Source organism: Paramormyrops kingsleyae, chromosome 1, assembly GCF_048594095.1.
Source record: "Paramormyrops kingsleyae isolate MSU_618 chromosome 1, PKINGS_0.4, whole genome shotgun sequence".
Taxonomy (NCBI): domain Eukaryota; kingdom Metazoa; phylum Chordata; class Actinopteri; order Osteoglossiformes; family Mormyridae; genus Paramormyrops; species Paramormyrops kingsleyae.
In genome coordinates this window covers 66717487-66736609 of record NC_132797.1, presented here as the reverse complement: position 1 = coordinate 66736609, position 19123 = coordinate 66717487, and the positions used below count along the sequence as shown (strand labels likewise).

Genomic DNA, 19123 nt, shown 5'->3' with positions numbered 1-19123 from the left:
ATGCGCAACTTTGCTCTGTGCGAGTCGGCAAAGCTCACCACTAATTAGGGCTCCTCCGGCTAGTTCAAAGCCCATTATAACTGGCTACCTCCACTTCAGGTCTTCGTTTGGCGTCTGTGGTTTGGCGCCTGTTTTTAGTGCAATTAAAGCAATGTAGTTGCGGTATGTAGGGCATCTGCTGCTGTTTCCCAAAACTGATTATGGAAACCCAAAGGTCTGCTCTTCATCATTATATTTTATAAATACAAACATACATTTATGATGTATATTGACATTATCATTAAAGCAGCAACTGCACCAAGAAATCATTATATTTTAATTTAAAGAAAATATTCTTTGATATTTTTACCATTTAATGTTTAAGGTTTTATATATGTTGACCTAATACAGTACAGTCTCTTCTCATCATCTTTGTAAAGGTTTACCAATACAGCCCAAAGTGAAATCTTAAATGTTCTTAAGCTTGCACTGCTTTGCATGTTTGTTGCTTGGCAACCAGGATTTTCCTCTCTCAAAGATACATTAGAAATGCAAAACAAACCTGAAGTTCATGGAAAAAATCGAAAAAAAAATACTGTATTTGTTTATCGTCTCACAGTCCAAGTGGATAGCTAACATTTAAAGTTCCCAATGGTGCTTGGAAATAATGTTATTTTAATTATTTTAATCATCTTTCTGCTATTAGATGCAGTATCATTTGGTTATCTTAAGATGGGCAGGACCTTCCTAATTAACTATTTAATTATAAACTCCAATTAGCATTATTTAATTACTGCTATCTTAGAATTGTTATCTTGGTATATTAAATTGCATGGGGAAAAGCTGTTAGCCTGATTTGAGATAATAATTTAATGAAGGTATCAGACAGTATTATTCTCTGCCGAGAAACTGTACATTAACTTAGAAACTAGACATTTAAACTTTGCAAAAGAGAAACACGGCAAAGCTGTTTCCATTTCCAGGTAATTTGGTATATAGGTCTGATTTTGATTTGCTGGTTCACTTTGTTGGTTCAGTGAAATATGGAAATGCATAAATATATCCGGTCTTTTCAGAAGAATATCCGCAGTGTATGGGTTTCTTCGTTAACATAGTGTACTTGTGTATTTTTCCAGGAGAAAGAAAAATATGTATATATACAGGAACATATTTTCATCATTCGAGTGTGTCCCTGCAGTACGAATTTGACAATTTGACGCTCTGCCTGGCGTTTCTTGGATTCTTCTCATGAGGAATCGTTTTTGAAGATCTCATGCGAGGCTCGGATGAGTCGTACAATGTTCAACGCAGATCCCGCGCATCACTGTCTTTCTGTATCGCAGAATATGAGCTTAGATCTCAACTGCCTCTGACTTCCAGCAGATCATAAATGTCAGTGAGAATTTCATTCCACCCATTCACATTACTCATTATTGCATATTTCTAAATGGAAATCCCTTAAGTAATAATTTGGACATGAGAGGTACGTTGTGGCTGCAAATTAGATATCCAGTGTTTTCCTAAGAAATAAAAACAGAATGCTTTTTTTGTTTTAGGTAATAGGAGTGTTTTACCCTTTTGCCTAATAAAACCCATAATTTTAAACCCATGCATTTTAGTTGGACATGAACAGGCCAGAAAGATGTGAAGCTAATGACAGAAAAAAGGACCCAAGGACCCACCTTTCACCAGCTGTAAAAACATCAACATGATTAGTCTAACTGACAGAAATCCACCCAGCCATCCCAGTTAAAACACATCTCTACCAGCTACAGTATGGCAAAAGCAGCCTTTTTAAGATGCATCTTAAGAAATGAACAGCACTCCACAAATTGCTCAGCATCACAGTAGATATTAAACAAGGGCTTTTTGTTGGACTGGAAAGGACTGGCAAACATCCAGAAAGGTCTCTTGCTTCTCCTTGTTCTTTCTTGCTTTATTTTTAGCCATTCCATTGAAAGGTCAAAAAACAAACAAAAAAAAGGGCGGGATTATGCACCAGCTCTGCCTTACCTCCCCAGGCTGCGGGTTCGGTTCTTGCCCTGACTCCTCTCTGCTCTGTGGGCTTCCTCAAGGTGCTCAGCTTTCCTGGCACAACCCAAACATTGTTATATTTCTGTTTCCCTGAATTGCCCTTATACTTTGAATTTGCATGTGACTTTATGAACACATTTACAAACATTTGCATTGCAATATTTTTTACTATGTTGCTCAATCAGCATTTAAATAAAAGTAATGTTTTATTATTTATGTGTGAAAGGCACAATGTTATTATCTGCAAGGAGTCCTCTTACATGGGAATGATTTTGGTTGTAATCACAGGAAAATGAAAAGAGATGCCTTTTCCTCTGAGCTCTCCTCTCAGTTTGGGTTTGATGTCTGCACTGAGCAGGATTCTTCATACCCAGGTTGACCATGTCATTAGGGTGATAAGGGGCTTCTGACATTGGCGGGGCTGTCATGTCCCAGCAGCACTGACCAGGCCTCGGGTTATATCTGGTGACACCTTTACAGTGCACCAACCCTGGAAGAACTGCAGTATCGGGGGGGGGGGAGTTAGAACGAGCCTATGCTCTTGGAACATACTGTAGTTGGACTGGTCTGGGTTGGGGGCCCCAATATGATTTGCTTTCACGGGGCATAAAATCTCTAGCAGCACCCCATAGTTATTAGTCCAGGGAGGAACCAGCGGTGTAAACAGGGTTCCTTTTTGGAGTGGGGCACCAACGTTTGAAGGGGGGGAGGCATGGATGAAGGTGTCAAACGTGAACGATGGTAAAGGTTTTTTTTTGGGGGGGGGGGGGCACTGATTGAACTTGGTCTCTGCAGGGTTGGCAGATGATCCATAACCACACCCCTGAGTGGAACAGCGTGCAGGAGATGATGGACACGTGGAGAGATGGGTGGGGGTCACAGTTCTGGGTGACTGTGGCTCGAATTAGGGCTTCGTCAAAAGCTCCATCACAGGACAGGTTCTTAAAGGCACAGCCAGGATTGATCCTCAGGAAGCACGACACCGTATCCGGCGAGAGCATCCTGGCCTTCCCTAGCTGCACCCCCCCCCCCCTTCTCCTGCAGAAGCGAAGCCAAATTAACGCAATTCCTGTATGTGAATGTCTGAACAGAGCTTGCAGCAGGAAAAGGTTCATCGCCTACTTGCAATAGATAAGAAAGATCAATGTTGAAATATCTTTCTGTCAGCAGTTTGTTTTGTTTTTAGATTTTTTTTTCTGACCGAGGAGTTATATTGTATCCCACCTGGTATAGAATAGATAGGTTTCAGACTCACTGCAGCCCCCAAACTAACTAAGCAAATATGGAAAATGGACTTTATTCTTGTATTACTTGTTAATTGCTCTGTTACTCTGACCAGTATAAGCAGTACGAAGATGGATGGAGATATGGATATTTAATATTTTATTTTTATATTTTTTGTTTCCCTATAACCCTCAAGAGAAGTGCTTACAAGATGGAAGGATATATTTTATTTATAAATTCTCAATATATGTTTATTTTGGAGTATTATACATTTTCTTCTTTAGGATTAACGCTGTTGTATCACAACGCGAGTGGTGGGTTGCAGACTTTTACCTCTAATGAATGTCTATTTTAATTTTTTTTAATCCACTAGATGGCAGGTTTTCTACTCAGATTAAGCAGCGACATAAAGGGAGAACATTAAAGATTATTGATGATTTACGAGCAGCATCGACGCCCGTATTTCAGCATTTGCAGTAGTCGCATTTCCTTAGGGATAAATTTGCTTTCTGCTGGGTGAGGGCTTAAACGTTAGTGTGGGCTTCAGGTAGATCATTTTCTACACATCTTAAAAAACCCTGCTTTATATATAATGATAAATTCTGAAAGGCGTATCTAGGTATATTACTGTCCCCCTATGTTGGTGTGCCCAGAAACCTCTTAGCCTGAGATTGTGATATTTATGATTCCCAGGAATAATGAAGACACCATCTCTAGGTTAAGTTCTGGTGAACGTGACTCTTGGCAGCCTCCAGGAACAGACTGGCGGATTAAGGAGACCGGGGGGCACCAAGGTCTTGTGGGTCATGCCCACAGTTGGTTATCACACCTACGGGCCTCTGGGGGCAGTACCTAACGGGCAACCCTGGGAGACCCAGTCCAGTGCCCACTTTCAGATCAGAGGACTTTCCTGGAACAAGCTAGCTTCTTTTATTTTTTTTTGTTTTCTGTCGTAGTCACTGATTAGATGAGCCACACCAAGCTGCCACAGTTCCTCATCCGCTCCTTGAATGACAAAACGGGCACCACTAGTGATGGCAAACACATCAAGAGGACTCCTGACTTTTGGGCTATGTACATATTAACGCTGGACAAATCCGAGATATTAGAGCATATATTAAATGATGACTTTAGGACTGATCTTATTAACGTCTGTGTCTTTGAGGAGTGCTCTGTCAAGGCGTTTTGGTTTGCTGATTTAGTTCCCCCTCCCAATGAAATCCGAGATCCTTTCATTAACCGAGCTCTCTTAATGAAGAGGTGCACGGTGACGGACTGGACGCGGAGAGAAGCCAGGAGACCCAGATGCAGGAGAACCATGGATTTATCACGAGAAGCTGGCAAGTAAAGTTTAAATCGACAGAGTCGGGGTCATGGATCCAGGAGACTTCGGAAGTCAGGGAGATCAATCCTACAGTGGAACAGAAGACAAGGGGTAAAGACATGAGGAGAATCGGAGGGAGTTGGAGAAGTAGATGGGCAGGGGCTGCTAGGGCAGGTAGGTAGGTAGTGGGAGAGACTGACGACAGTAAGACAGCGTTTACTACGGCTCATGAAGGGCAACAATACCTCGCAATAAGCATGAGGGCAGATGGAGTTTTAAAGGAAGCTGAGCAGGTGAAATCACTAACTGCTACTTAACTGGTTTGCTCCACCCTGCGGGACGTGACGCATAGTTTGTAAAAGGCTTGATGGGAGAGTAGATGCGTTACATTTGCTGATTTACTTGATGCTTTTATCCAGAGTGACTTGCAGTAAAGAGAATGGTCGAGCTAAAGGAACTGTATTATAGGGGAAATGTAGTCTGCCGTGCTTCTAACTGAACTGCGCACCTTTTCAGTGATTTCTGAAAGTTCCCCAGAATAAGGACACAACCACGGGTGCCGGAGGCCTGCTGTGTGGTCGTGAGCCGAGGTTGCGTCCTGGCTGGGGGGTTGGGGCAGGTTTGTGGAGTGAGGCGACAGGGGGCTTGGGAGGTTCTGAGGCGAGACGGCAGGTGCTCTGCAGCCCGAGGGACCACAGCAAACCCCCCCCCCGCAGAATGTAATTTCCGGGTAATGGATTTACCCTTCCAACCGCCAGATCTGCACCTAAACTCTCAAAATGCACACTGCTGCCTCCTTATGATCCTATGCCAACAATCACAGGCCAAGGCTGCACATTTTAAAATGCACTTTAAATACCTTAACTGATCTCTGACAAACCAGAGAGAAAAATAAATGAAAACATTTTTAAATGTAACCGTATTTGTCAGCCTGCCAACAATTTGTCATGTATGTATATTTATAACCACAATTAAATGCTGTTAATGGCCCAGTTTTTAGCTGCTTCTTTCTGCTGTGCTGATAAGCACTCAGGTCTCTGTGTGTTTATTAGGTTAGACTGAGGTGGCATCTTCTTACTTCTCTGTATATGATTTGATGGGGTTGACTTAAGAAATTTTAAACAGTGCTTGAGTGTCTTTTCATGCATATGTTTACATAAAATGGAAGCTGTTTGCAGCTTGCAAGAGACGGACAAGTAGGAATTACATCACTGGTTTATGGAAGATTTTAGAAGCCTTACTTTTCTTGTTGTTTTTCTCTGGGGAGAAAAGAGCACTTTGTGTGTGTGTGTGTGTGTCCTTGACGTGAACTTTCCCCTTTGCCGTTTAATGGCTGCGTCGTCAAACATTTATTTAACTATTTTATTTGCTGGGAATCACACGTAGTGTATGTGCTGTTATGTAAGCGATGCTGATTAGATGAATAAACTTAAGTGCCACGGGAAGACGGTGGAGTAATGACAGGGATCGTTCTCTGAGAGCCGTTTTGTTCCACCGTCATGAGTGAAGGACTGCAGTCACAAATCGCTCCAGATGCTTCGATGTTAATTGCAGCAGAGATGATGGCAGATGATGGAGACATGATGGATCTCGTTTACCCATGATTGCCGTGCCTCCCGGCAAACACTAAAAGGAGAAATGAAACGCAACCCTCAGGAAAAAAGTAAAGGAACGACTTTTATGCAAAAGCTGTAGGTTATTGTGGTGCTATAGATTTCAAAAAGAGGTCTGTTTGTTTGCTTTTTCCTGTGAGCGATTCAGAGACTCCACGTGAAATCAAGTGGCCTCAATTCAACAAGCAAACAGTGCATTCATTGCAGATCTGATTTTCTGTGTGACCAAATGGTGTGGCCAACGTCATTAACAAAGGGACATATTTGACCGGGCCGGGCCATTTGCTGCCCGCCTCAGACAGAAGAAGGATGAGAGAATTTGGCCTGCGGTAATGTGTGAGGGCAGTGTGGCATCTGTTTTACAAATATGGCCCTTGATACACCTTTGCGATTACAGCCTGAAAAGGTTGTTACAGCAAACACAATGCTTAACAGCTGAGAGCCAGTCTGTTTCCCCAGGTGCATGTTTGAACATCGAACATTTCTCAGTAGTCAAATCTGAACTTCTCAGTAGGAATCTTGACATTTGCCTCCCACTTTTAAAATGCTTTTTTTAATGACTTACAAGCTTATGGAATGCAGACTTTTGATGACAATGACGTGGACAGAATAGGTATATTGTTCTTTAATGGAAACACCAAATAATATGCTTAATTATAACAGAATAATAATAGACTGAGCCTTTTCAAGCATATTCATAGCAGGCTGTACATGCAGTGATGTGTTTTGTCACATTAATGTCTGAAACGTTCTCAGGGAGATAACTGACATTAATTCCTTATAGAGAGAGCTGATGAATTACAACCATGGGTGACTGATGGGCGCTTTTCTCACCGAGGCAAACAAATCGTAATTTGTCTGACTTCTTGTGATGAATTTTTGGAAATGCCAGCCATTTAAATCCAGCCAACAAGCAAAGAAGGAATACCAGGATGAAAAAGCAAAAACATAATATGGTGAGACTCAGAGATAGTGGATAATTTATGTGTCTTGTCCTTCAGCTAAATATCTGTTTACCTTTTTCCACAGTAATGTAGTCCTTGAATATCTTCAGTGAATCTTAGCTGAGGAAGCTCAAAGTTGAAAGGAATGGATAGCGAATTTATCTAATTTCTGCACAAGAGAACATCAGTTGTTTCTTTTGTTAAAGCTCTTCAGTGTTAAATGCCATTCCTGTAGGTAGAAGTATACTGAATGCATGCTCTGCGGCCGATAGCAGACATCACACCAGGCATATAGACCTCAGGGAGGTGGATAACAGACAACTGGGGCTGGCTGCTGGCTAGTCTTGGGTGGTATTATGGTGTTACATCATCCCCCCCCCCCCCCCCCCCCCACCATGCATGCACACACACACACACACACACACCACTCTGCTAATTTTATCTGGAAATACTGGAATAATGTTGCTTTTTAAAATGCCATCGAATTACCGTATACTGTCTGGATGAAACTGGATAATGCCGACTGGGTAGGACTCGGTTGTGGCGGTACAACTTTGGGCCTGAAGCACGCTGCGCAGGTTCTTTTGGGGCGTGGCCAATCCACTTTAGCTAGTTTAACGGCAGAAAACCAATCGCTGTGCCAGACGCGTGGTCCAAAATGTTGTAAGTCTTGTGTGTTTGGAGTGTAACATGCTTGAAGCTGGAGTGCCATCCATCTCCCGTTCCCTTTATGAGCTATGTGCACTTGCACCTTGGCATATTTCTACTATAATTATAACGCCGCATTTGCCAGGTAGTTGGAAAGAATGTTTCTCCACAGAGGAGTCAGTTCTGTTCCTGCGCAAAGACCATCTATGGCAGGGGTGTCAAACTGCAGTCCTGGGGGGCCGCAGCCCTGTGTAGCTTAGTTCTTCCCCTGTTCCACCGCAAATGATTCAGCTCAACAACTATGTTGTAATTAGCACAAGAAGTTGAATCAGGTGTGTTAAACGAGGGGAAACCCAAAAATGTGCAGGGCTCCGGCCCCCCAGGACTGGAGTCTGACACCTATGATCTACGGCAACAGCAGGATTCCACCAAAGTAGATGTCTGCATTCCCATCGGCACGGAAATCTCAAACGCTTGAGGACGTAAGTGCCTGCTTAAGGAAAGGTGAATATAAAACTACTTGATGTCAAACTAAGTAAGGGGAAATCCGGTATTTGAAAGTCCTTGTTATTGTCTTTTGCCTGTTGTGACAAATGCAACAAAATGCTATCGTGGGCACAAGTCTGGCACGTGTCTTCAGTTTCGTAGGGCCAGGATACACTGACATTTACTACAAGTGCAAGCAAGTCAAAAATGACAAGTGCATCACACATTGAAACAACAGACAAATTTGTGGATTTTGTTCGTGCATATCTACGACCTGTTATTGCAAACGTGGTTGCAGTCAAAATAGGTCTGGATTGTACAGTAAGAAGGACATTAATGCCCGTTCACCTGCCTGATCCGCAGCAGTGTCCTCCTTATTTACGCGATGCCCGCCGTGACTATTTGTTGCGTGAGCACATTATTGGGGCATTGCTATTTTAAGGCAACGCAGTAACATTACACTTCAGACCAACAAAATCCTAAGTCTATGGCGCATTGTGAGACCATTATTTAAGTGGCGCGTTTTACAAACATGCAGGTGCACATCGCTTCTTATTGACACAGGTATACACTCGAGGTGTACTAATGTTTTTCTAATTTTATTTCATTTATATAGGTTTTATTATAGAGTACATCTGGTCCTTTCAGGTAATCATACTGTTTGATGAAACATTAACCGTATCATTAAAAAAATCTTTCGAGTTCATTATCAGAATTAAACACCTACGGTAATTGAAAGGACATTCAGATTGCTGAAAATGCATTTCAGATGTTTAGATAACTCACGTGGAACATTATAGTACAGCCCTCAGAAGGTCGCTGCATTGATTGTGACGCGTACAGTATGTTGCAAAACATGGCCACGCGTAATAAATGAGGGAACACGTACTGGAGGACTTTAGAAGGCGTGATGCTGAACTGCATGTGCCGATGACAACAAGGGAGCAACGCGGGCAAGGAGGGATCAGCTGGCAGCAGAGCTGAATCGTCTGTAGCCTGGTAAGGAATCTAAATTGTGAGATGTATGAAGATCATATTGCCTTTAATTTGAACATTTTAAAACACCTTAAAAACTGTTGTTTGAACAAAGTTTGTACTTTTATTTTGCGAACTGCAGACCCAAAATTAAAATAAAAAGCACACAAGCGTAAAGTCCCCCGTTCAAAACGCTACGCTCAATGAGCAGCGCACTTCCTTTCACCCCGTCTTCTCACGTCACTATCCCGCACTCGGCACTGAACGGATGATGTGGTGATGCCAGAAAAAGAAGACACGCTCGCTGTTCCCTCATCCAACGCCTACTTCACCGAGAAGGGCTTAGGTGGAACAGTGCTGCTCCTGTAGATGATTTGCGCACTTTCATTTGCTTAAGCCATATGGTTGCCAGGTAAGCACGCTGTTAAAATTTCACTCCGCTTTAACTTATGCGCTGCTGCCTTTGAAAGGTGAGGCGAAATGCCATTCTGATTGGTGCATTGCATGTTATGCCCACCTCTGAATATTTAAGAGAGTTAGGAGAACCTTTTTGCACCTTGTGCTGGCGCAAAGTCTGTTTTCTTTGTTTGTTTGTTTGTTTTTGCTGTCAAAATAGCAAAATGGATTTGGACATAGATATTGGATATTAGTTTGTTAGTTGGACATAGATATTAGTTGCGTCTTGAGCTTTACATTTTGTGTTAGATCGTTAAAATAGAGCCCTAAACCAGGTTTTTATTGGAACTTTATTAAAGTTCAATCACTTTGCGCTGCCTCAAAATAGCAATGCGGCAAAAATGCTGCTGTTAATTTTGGGGGAGACTCAGGATCAACTTCCAGGAAAGGTTGGATGCTGCGTTTGCAGGGGACTGCTTAGTAAAACCGCTTGTGTGTCATCTTTGGCTATCAGGGCACTGGGGGGATTCAGTCTGGCCATCTGGATGAGGCTGCTGATCAAATTCATAAATTTAAACCCAGAAACTGCAGAATAGGTGGACTTTAAACACCTGGCAAAGGACCTTGAAGATTTGTGGGTCATTAATGCTAGTTATACAACCAGTTTTGCAAGTCTTGATTAATTTTGCAAGGGTTGTGGAAAGACTTCCTCTCCTGAAAATTTACTTGAAAACTCTCTCAAATTGCTTACCTTCTGAAAGATTTAATCTTCAGAATTTTGATTTTGGCGAAAAGAACCAAGGATATGGTAGATTATCTTCAGTGCCCCTGTGCATGATTTCTTTTAATGCTGAATGTGTTATGTATTTTAAAAGATTTGAGTTGCTTGCCTCTCTTACATCAATCACAAGTTTCTGATATAAGTATTTTAATCTGCTTAACTATCTGATTTTTTTCATGTAAGGGTTCTGGACAAGAGACGAAAATTTGAATAGATATCCCTATTAAATTGTAATTTAATATTATTGAAATCCCATTTTTTATTGTGACACACTTTCTCCTCAGTGATGATTTCTGACCTTTTATAATAACATGCTTGTTTATACACCTTAACAGCAAGGGGCAGAAAAAAAATGACGTTTGACCTTTTCCTTGATGAAATGTCATTCCGGCTGCCACCACCCTGTTCGCCACCTCTCCATATCAGTCATCATAATTGTGTCTTGTGCAATAATTCTCCCTCTTTAAAAAAAATATACCTGTTGACATTTACAGTTGAGAATCACATTCACTTGGGCCTTGGAAAAGCTTATATTTATGTATTATGCAACTTAAGATGCAAAGAAATATTTCTTTGTCCAGACCATCAAACATCTTTTACTATAATGTCAGTGCTTTAGAGAGGCCTTTGGCATAATATAATACGACAAAAACAATTAACGACAATTAATTATGGTTATGTTTATTAACCATGTTGTTGCTTGTGAGAAATTGCATCATGTGGTAAATTAATTTAGGAGGTAGACTTCATTCTGGAGCATGTAGGACAGAAAAGGAATCCTGGATGGGAAGCTTGTCCATCACAGGGCACACACACACACACACACACGTAATATGGACAATCTTCAGTTAACCTACCTGTATGTCTTTGGGTGAGAACTGGAGCACCCAGCTATCCAAGAAGAACAAACTCCATACACACAGACCAGACACAGGCTTCAAACCCTCTACTCTGTTGGAGAACTACCCACTGAGCCATCCTGCATAATCATTAGGTACCCTCAATTTAACACATACAATTATAAAGACAATATTTGTCAGGATAGAGAGTTTTTGATACTTCTGCCCAGAGTTATTGTTGAAAGGCAAAGCAATAATACAGTGTGACAGACTCTTATGTGTGAGATTAACAGCTTTACCTTCTCTCAAATCTTGTAATGAGGCAATCAGATGTGCAGTTGTTGCTTGAATGGCTAATCTTGCCATTGCATCCACTAGACTCTATACAAATTTAGAAGTTTCTAGACAAAATCCCTAAGAACTATACCCTGTGCATTATGGTGTATTTTAAGCTTTGAAATTGTGTGTGGCTTTAAAGTTGCATTCAACTTCTTTTGTTTTGAAACAAAAGAAAGATCCCTATACTTGTCATATTAATTAAAAAGAAGAGATGATGAGCTTACATCCACACCAGGTTTAAAACTTCTGTATGAACTCAGGGCCATCTCTGCCACTGACCTGTGAGGCCCCCCTACCAAGAAAGTTGATCATTTCACTTCCTTTGCAACTAAGGTAAATCAGGGGCCCTAGCCTGTTCTGCCTATAATTAGAGTTAGCTCTGTATGCACCTGTAATATTCTTAAAATAAATTTACTCTTAGAAATATTGCAAAATTTGCATTATCAGAAATAAAGAGGTAACTAAGGGATATTCATTATATTTTAAATTTTGTTGTGTAGCTCTGTCAGACTCTGATTTGTTGTCATTATTAATTTTCACCAATGGAATGAATCTGAAGTTGACTAACTGATGGTACTCATATATGTTCCTCTTCTTGATGGCATGTTAACTCTGACTTGTCCTCTTTTAGATTAAGATAATGAGATATTCACTGTAAAACAGTCAGTTACACTATACAATGAAAATCTTACTCAGAATGTTCCGTCTGGGCACAGTTAACACAGATCAAACATAAGACACAATATCACAATACAGAGTGCGATGTAAATGTAAACATATAGTGTCGTAGACAAATATACATAAAATATATCAATATGATACATGTGAATAAGAAATTCCTCAAGTAGAAGTAGGTTGTACAAAGTCTGCAGTATTGTCCAGTGAGAGCTGCAGTGTGTTTACAGCTCTCACTGCTCGCTGGTACATTGTATCGGCTAAGTTGCAGTGCTGGGGAGGGAGGGGGTGTGGATGTGAGTCGTTTACAGCCTGATGGCCTGTAAGTAAAAACAGTTCTGTAGTCTATTGGTCCTTGATTTCAAACGTCTGTAGCATCTACCTGTGAACAGTCTGTGCTGCGGGGTGGCTATTGTCCTTTATGATGCTGTGGGGGCTCCTGATGACCCTGGTGTTATAAATGTCCTCCACTAATGTTAGAGCTGTAGCTATGAAAGAGGTAGTAGTAGGGGAAGAGGTATAGAAGGGCACAGAAAGAACTGGGCAGGGTGGCATGCTCAGGGAGTTGAGGACGGTTGGGTTCTCTGACAGGGCATTCCAGATGGCTTGAAGGTCACAAAGTTCATTCTTCCTGATACCCACTGGGTCAGGAATAAGAGAGGGGGGTGAGGGTCGTCCCAGAAGCTGGGGATCGTCTTTTTGAGCAAGTCATTCTGTCACAGGGCAGCATGGTGCAAGCAGGCAAAAAGGTGATGATCTACTAGTGGCTCCAAGACAATAGGGGGTTTATTAAAGAAAACAGAACACACTGGGATAAAACACAAAAACATCAGGACCACGAGGGTTCAGAACTAAACAGGACAAAATAATTAGCAGAACCATACATACACCAGCGAAAGGAACCGGACCACCATGGGAAAGGGACTAGGCAAACAGGAAGAATACAACAGGAAGAATACAACAGGCAGAATACAACAGGCAGAATACAACAGGCAGAATAATCAACACAATGACTGATTAAGGAGTAAAACAAAGGCAAGCACTTAAATAAACAGGAACACCAGGGCATGCAAGGAACAGATGCAACTAATAACCAATTAACCAATCAAGAGAGGCATACTGTAGGAACAATGAGAAACAGGCGGAAGCGGAAACACTAAATGAGCACAAGTACTAGGGAACTATAACAATCACCAAGACAGGGAAGCACTAGAGACCAGGGAAGATAACAGAGGGCTGACTACACTAGGAAAGACTAAGAGGAAAAAAAATCAAAATCAAACTGGACACAAGCAGGGCAAACCAAAACAAAGAAGCAAAGAACCAATAAAAAACACCAGGGAAATCTGAAAAACAATACACAAACAAAACTGGTGAGGCTGGTTTCTGGCAAACCCACAACTGGAGACTTGGAGCTCAAGCCAGTGAGATATGCAGTTGTCCAGGGGCCAGGGAGGACACACTAGGGCTAAGGGACCAGAATGACCAACGACCTGCTAGTCAGAACAGGGAAGGAACACAAACAGGCATCGGATGGGTGCGGACCCTGACCCCGTCTGACCCAGCTGCAGAGAGTGGATGAGGGTGAGGAGCTCATCAGTCAGTTTTAGCAGGATAACTGTATCAAACGCAAAACTGTAATCAGTGAATTTAAATCTGTATGTAGCTGTCCTTATCCTCTAGGTGTGAGAGTACTGTGTGTATGGCAGTACTGACGGCATCCTCTGTAGACCTGTGAGTCTGATAGGTGAACTGGAGAGGGCCTGGAGTGTTTGTTATGATGCCCCATAGTTTTTTGAAGCAGTTCATCACAACTGGAGACAGTACAATGGACCTATAGTCATTAAGACAGGTCAGTGCTTTTTTTTTTTTCCTCCTCCAACATACCGTGGGGTATTGTGGGGTATATCTTCTGTTAGCTGCGTGATTAGATGCGTGAAGAATGAGATAAATTGTTAAAGTTGTCATCGGGAACATCGATAAACAAAAAGGACCCTGCAGGCACTTGATGAGGCTCATGCTATGTGACATTTGTGAGCACACTGATGTCCTTGCTTTTTAAGAACTTCTATGCAAGCAATAATTACTACTAGTTTCCTTTTTCTGAGGTCATTCTTTTCATCTGGTAGCTGGGTGTGTTCTTTCCTTGTGCACTCTCAGTCAGGGCAAAAAAATATTAATGATTCATGCATTGTTCTGTAAAGCTAAGAATGTTATTGTTTTTTATGGTGTTATGAAGTATTTTACTGAACTTTTTTAGGTCTGTTTTTGACGCAGCCTTTCAAACATGTAAGGACGTACACACACTCATCCTTAATTAGCAGTCCAGCTGCCAGCCTGGAAGCACCAACAAAAGGTGAAAGTACAGTGTGGGCTCCAAATCCTCACAGATATTTCTCATTTGTGTGAATTAGATCAATTCTCTCTCCCTTCGTTTCAGCTTTGACCTGGTTGTGCAAGCTGCACCTCTGGTTTGGGATTAGTTTAAGACACTGTTAAAACATGTGGGTAATCCTGATTCCATACAAAAAGAGACCTATAAAATTAGTGGTACTGTATGTAAACCTCCAAACACAGTGGGTGAAGGGGAGATTAATTTGTTTCTTTAGTCAACAGCCACTTTAACCCTCTTCCAACACATGGTAATGCCATCCTCCTCGGGCTTTTTGAAGCCACAAATGTCCCATCCCTAAATATCAGCGTAATAGATTATATCATTCTGTTCAAATTTCCTTCAGTTGCTCTGAGAGCGATAGTGACCTTTCAGAAGACGGTTTTTGCATGTTATGTCCGTGGGCTTAAACCAGAGCAATGAATGAATTTCGAGGCTGTTTATGAATTTGTAATTTGCTTCTGGGATGGACACACATGCAGATACTTGCGTGTTAATCCTAAGAGTCTTCCCCGCCAGATTTATGGTCAAAAGCCCTTGTTTAACATCAAGCATCATCTTGAGTTCTGCTCTTAACAACGTGCATCTTGAATTGAGAAGGGTTGTGCAGTGCTGTCAAGGATTTGCCCTCCGTTTAGCTGCTGTTCGTGAATGTGGTGTTGGTCTGTTAGTTGATGTGTTTTAACCATCAAACCAGCTTTAACCAGTGAGGAGAAAACTATGAAGAAACTTCAAGGTATGCATACAACAAGGGGGTTTATATAGGGGCGGGGACACAGGGGGAGAGTTGAAAGCTGATTGGCCCCTGCAGTGCCCCTTCACCTGTCACTCACTGATTAAAAACATGTTATTGGTGAATGATAATTCATAACCAAGGGTAAATCTTATGGCCCCGCATATGCCCGACCTTAAAAAAACATCACAGAAGCGCAGCTGTATATACCACATTAATTCTAGAACCACAAGCCCTTAAATTTTTATCAGACTAGAGCAGCAAATGTAATTAATGAGAAATGCCAGAGCTGTATGCTTTACATTTTTAAATAATTTGAGACCAATGCAGCTGTCATTTCAGAGAGTAGTGACAGGTGTGTGATTTCAGTGCCACACTGGAGCGTAGAGTTTGTGAGGTAATTTCATAATCAGGTGGTATGGACTGACGTGGATATGATAGCAGCACCTACCATGTAAACACAAAGCCGATTCTGGATGGATAAAAGGAATAATTGCTGTGACTACAACTGTGTCAGAATGCTAATTGGGGCTGCACAATTACAGATTTGAGGCAGACATTATGCACAAAGACAAAGAATCTTACCATGTCTGGACATTTTAATTGGGCTTGTGTACACAAATTAAAATGGACGGAACTTATTTTCTTAAGAAAACAAGGACAGCCTTTTCTGTATTGATTTGTGCATTTTTTTATCTTCATACTCTCCTAGTTTGAAAGATTTCTAAAAAAAAATGTGTAAATGTTGGAACTGAATTTATTTCACAAAAAAACAGGAGATGGATAATGTATATTTAAAGGATAAAATCACAGAACAAAGAAGATAAAAGTAACATTACCAGGTTCCATTTTCGTTCAGCTTTTGATGGAAGACAGTTTGGAAAAATCCAGCAGAAAGTAATTTACAAAAAGCAAAGTAAAGCATGAAATGGCTGCATATAATTTTACTGCATTCTTTTCTCCATACAAGCATCTTTTCTGCCAGTCTGTGCTGTTAAGAGAACACTCACTGAAAACACAATCCAGAGGTGGTTTAAGTGCATCCAGTATCACTCTAAATGTTGGAATAATGGATGGAGAATGGGGAACTGAATACCGTATTTAAACCGTCTTCAGCAATACTGGTTATCACCCATATTCAGCTTCCATTTTATTAAAAAATAGTTTCTTCCTAGAGCTGTCCATAATGGAAATAATTTGCAAAAGTAATCAAGAACTCATTTTAAGATAGAATAACACCTTGAAATAACATGTTGGTGATAAATCGATTTCTGTTTACATTACATTTGTACAGAATTAACTAGAACAAAAGTATAACCATTAATCACAGATTTAGCACACCCCCATTCAGTCAAGCGTGCTTGTCCTAGTTTGTCTGAAAGTGTAATTGGTGATGCAAAACTCATAAACATCCGTGGGTTCCCTTTGCAGACTGAATGAGGTGTAGCCTGTAGATTCTCTCTCACCATATACGTCTTGTGAGGTTCAAAAACTTGGGAATAGAAACTGGGAAAAATCGCTAGTATAATTCTTATATTCCATATTCTCAAAATAAATAAAAAAAAACAACTGATGACTCGGTGTGGGTTGTTACATATCGATTTTCTGCCTGTTTATATGAGAAAATGGTATAAAAAGCTTAATAATAATAAAAAAAGAAAAACATCTAATCCAGAGTTATTCAAATCACAGTCCTCGAGGTCCGAGCACTGCTGGTTTTCCAGCCTTCCTTTACCTGTGAGCCAGGTGTGAAGCCTCTGACCAATAAAAATCAGTAATTATTAAACTAACTACCTGGGAGAACTGAAAACAAGGCCTGGATTTGGAATCGAGGTCCAGATTTGAAGAACCCTGATCTAATCTATCCACAGTCTTGTTTACTGCATGTGCGTAAGTCAGAGTGTAGCCACTTTGTTTTGAGAATACTGTTACTGAAGCTCTAATATCACTACATAATTTGAGGGGGCAATGGACAAAGTGTTGCTCCTCGATCGTTACTCGTATAAATCATGTCAACCTTTCGCTGTTTGTGTTGGCTTACGGTGTCATCATCATGACACTTATATTTACAGAATAAGATTTCAACGGGCATTGATTTCACAAAGAAATTCATACCTTAAATTTCAGTCAAATTGTCTGAGGTGGAAGAGTTGCATTTTTTTTTTTACGCCCGGAGGAGAACCTTTTCTCCCAAACACAAAATCTGCTTCTATCTTTAGCTGCTGAGGCTTGCTGGTTTTTAAATGAACCATTTAAACCTTTTTTTCCTTCTGCATTTCCTCTCATTCTTAACAAGCCCTGTTCCCACATGCTTTAAATTATTGCTACGAAGATTAAAGTCATTAAATTAAATATACTCTCCTTCCCCTATATGGCATCCATAACCAGGTGAAGACAGAACCTTCCAGAAGAACATTGCTTGAAATCCAATCTTATGGCTCCAGTTTTGTCTGTATAATGTGTAGAAGACAATATGAGTTTTAGCTTTTGAACAACACAATATTAAATCGAGCAGCACTGTTTATGTATTGTGGTTTATGGAACCTTGCAGATTCCTATTTACGATGAGGTCTGATATATGTAAAGGGCTCTACTCAGTATGCATTGTATTACTGTTTGATGTCTGGGTCACACGGTGAGCCACAATGAGGGTCTAATCTGTCTTTGTATCTATGACTTGTTATGTACATTGTCCTACATCCTGGTTTCCTTTGCACTTGATGCCAGATCACCGTGGTGAATGGAGCTTACCTTCGCAAAGCAATATCAGCAGTCAAAGATCTCTAACAGGTCATTCGTCAGCCACTGCAGAGGCTGCTTATACAGACCCGGCATTCAAAGCAGGACTGCATGCTGTAAGCATAGGACTCCCAGGCGCAATTGTGAGATAAACATCCGTTCATGAGAGATGAGCAGACGGTGAATCTGCTGACATGACCAAAAGTTCCCTGGGAAAATTAAGCAATATTTCTCCCTGGAAGAGGAGATGTATGGCTCCTGCTTGCAGAAACAGATTCGGGGGAAGTCACTGGCCATGAATGGCACTGCATGCTTCGGCTTGTCATTAATAAGCCACCTTGTCCCATATTAATGTATATTTTAAAAATTATGTATATTGCTAATGGAATTGCGTCACCTTTGTTTAATCGTTTTCTAATGACATGATACTCATTTATTTGCATGTGTTATAAATGATGGAAACTGTGAATGAATCATCTGATCTTTCCTCTGCATTCTTCTTGCCAAAGAGGTATCTAGAGAAGTTAGGCTGTAACAGTTTTGGAAGCAATCAGTAGCCCTTAAGCTCTATATCTTTTTGAATGTTGCTTCCATCCAATTGAACATTCACAGATTAATGTGTACCCCAATTAAACACCCACCCGGACATAATAGATAAAGACTTTTATCAGTGTGACACATGCATTGTGTTTTACATGCAATAAATGTGCGGATGGAGTTAAGGTTGGCTGCACATAGGAAAACCTGGCTGTCCGTTCTTTATCCACCATGTTAGTTCAAATGTCTGTCAACAACTATAAGGATAAAGCCAATGGTGTAAAGCACCCGGTGATCAAGCGGGTAAAGCTGAAGCCGTATCACTGGCAGACGGTTAACCTGCTTCTTTTATTAAATATATTCAGCCGTGTGAATGGATCAAAGTGTAAAACCGTAAACTTTGCAAATATCGCAATATAAGAACATCTGCCAAAGAAAGCAGGGGTGGATGAGTTACGATATCAT

General features: G+C 41.0%; 1 protein-coding gene across 6 annotated transcripts in view; it reads left to right on the top strand.

Annotated features, from left to right (window-relative positions):
- The first annotated feature begins 9136 nt into the window (after positions 1 to 9136).
- The window catches only part of thsd7ba (thrombospondin, type I, domain containing 7Ba), a 166676-nt gene continuing 156689 nt past the window's right edge, over positions 9137 to 19123 (top strand). For 5 of the 6 annotated variants that reach the window (XM_072718079.1, XM_072718077.1, XM_023822130.2 and 2 more), the window contains exon 1: positions 9446 to 9639. The gene's annotated coding sequence lies outside the window, so the exon portion shown is untranslated. Of the gene's footprint in view, positions 9252 to 9445; positions 9640 to 19123 lie in introns of those variants that run through there. The other variant, XM_072718076.1, reaches the window with a different exon arrangement.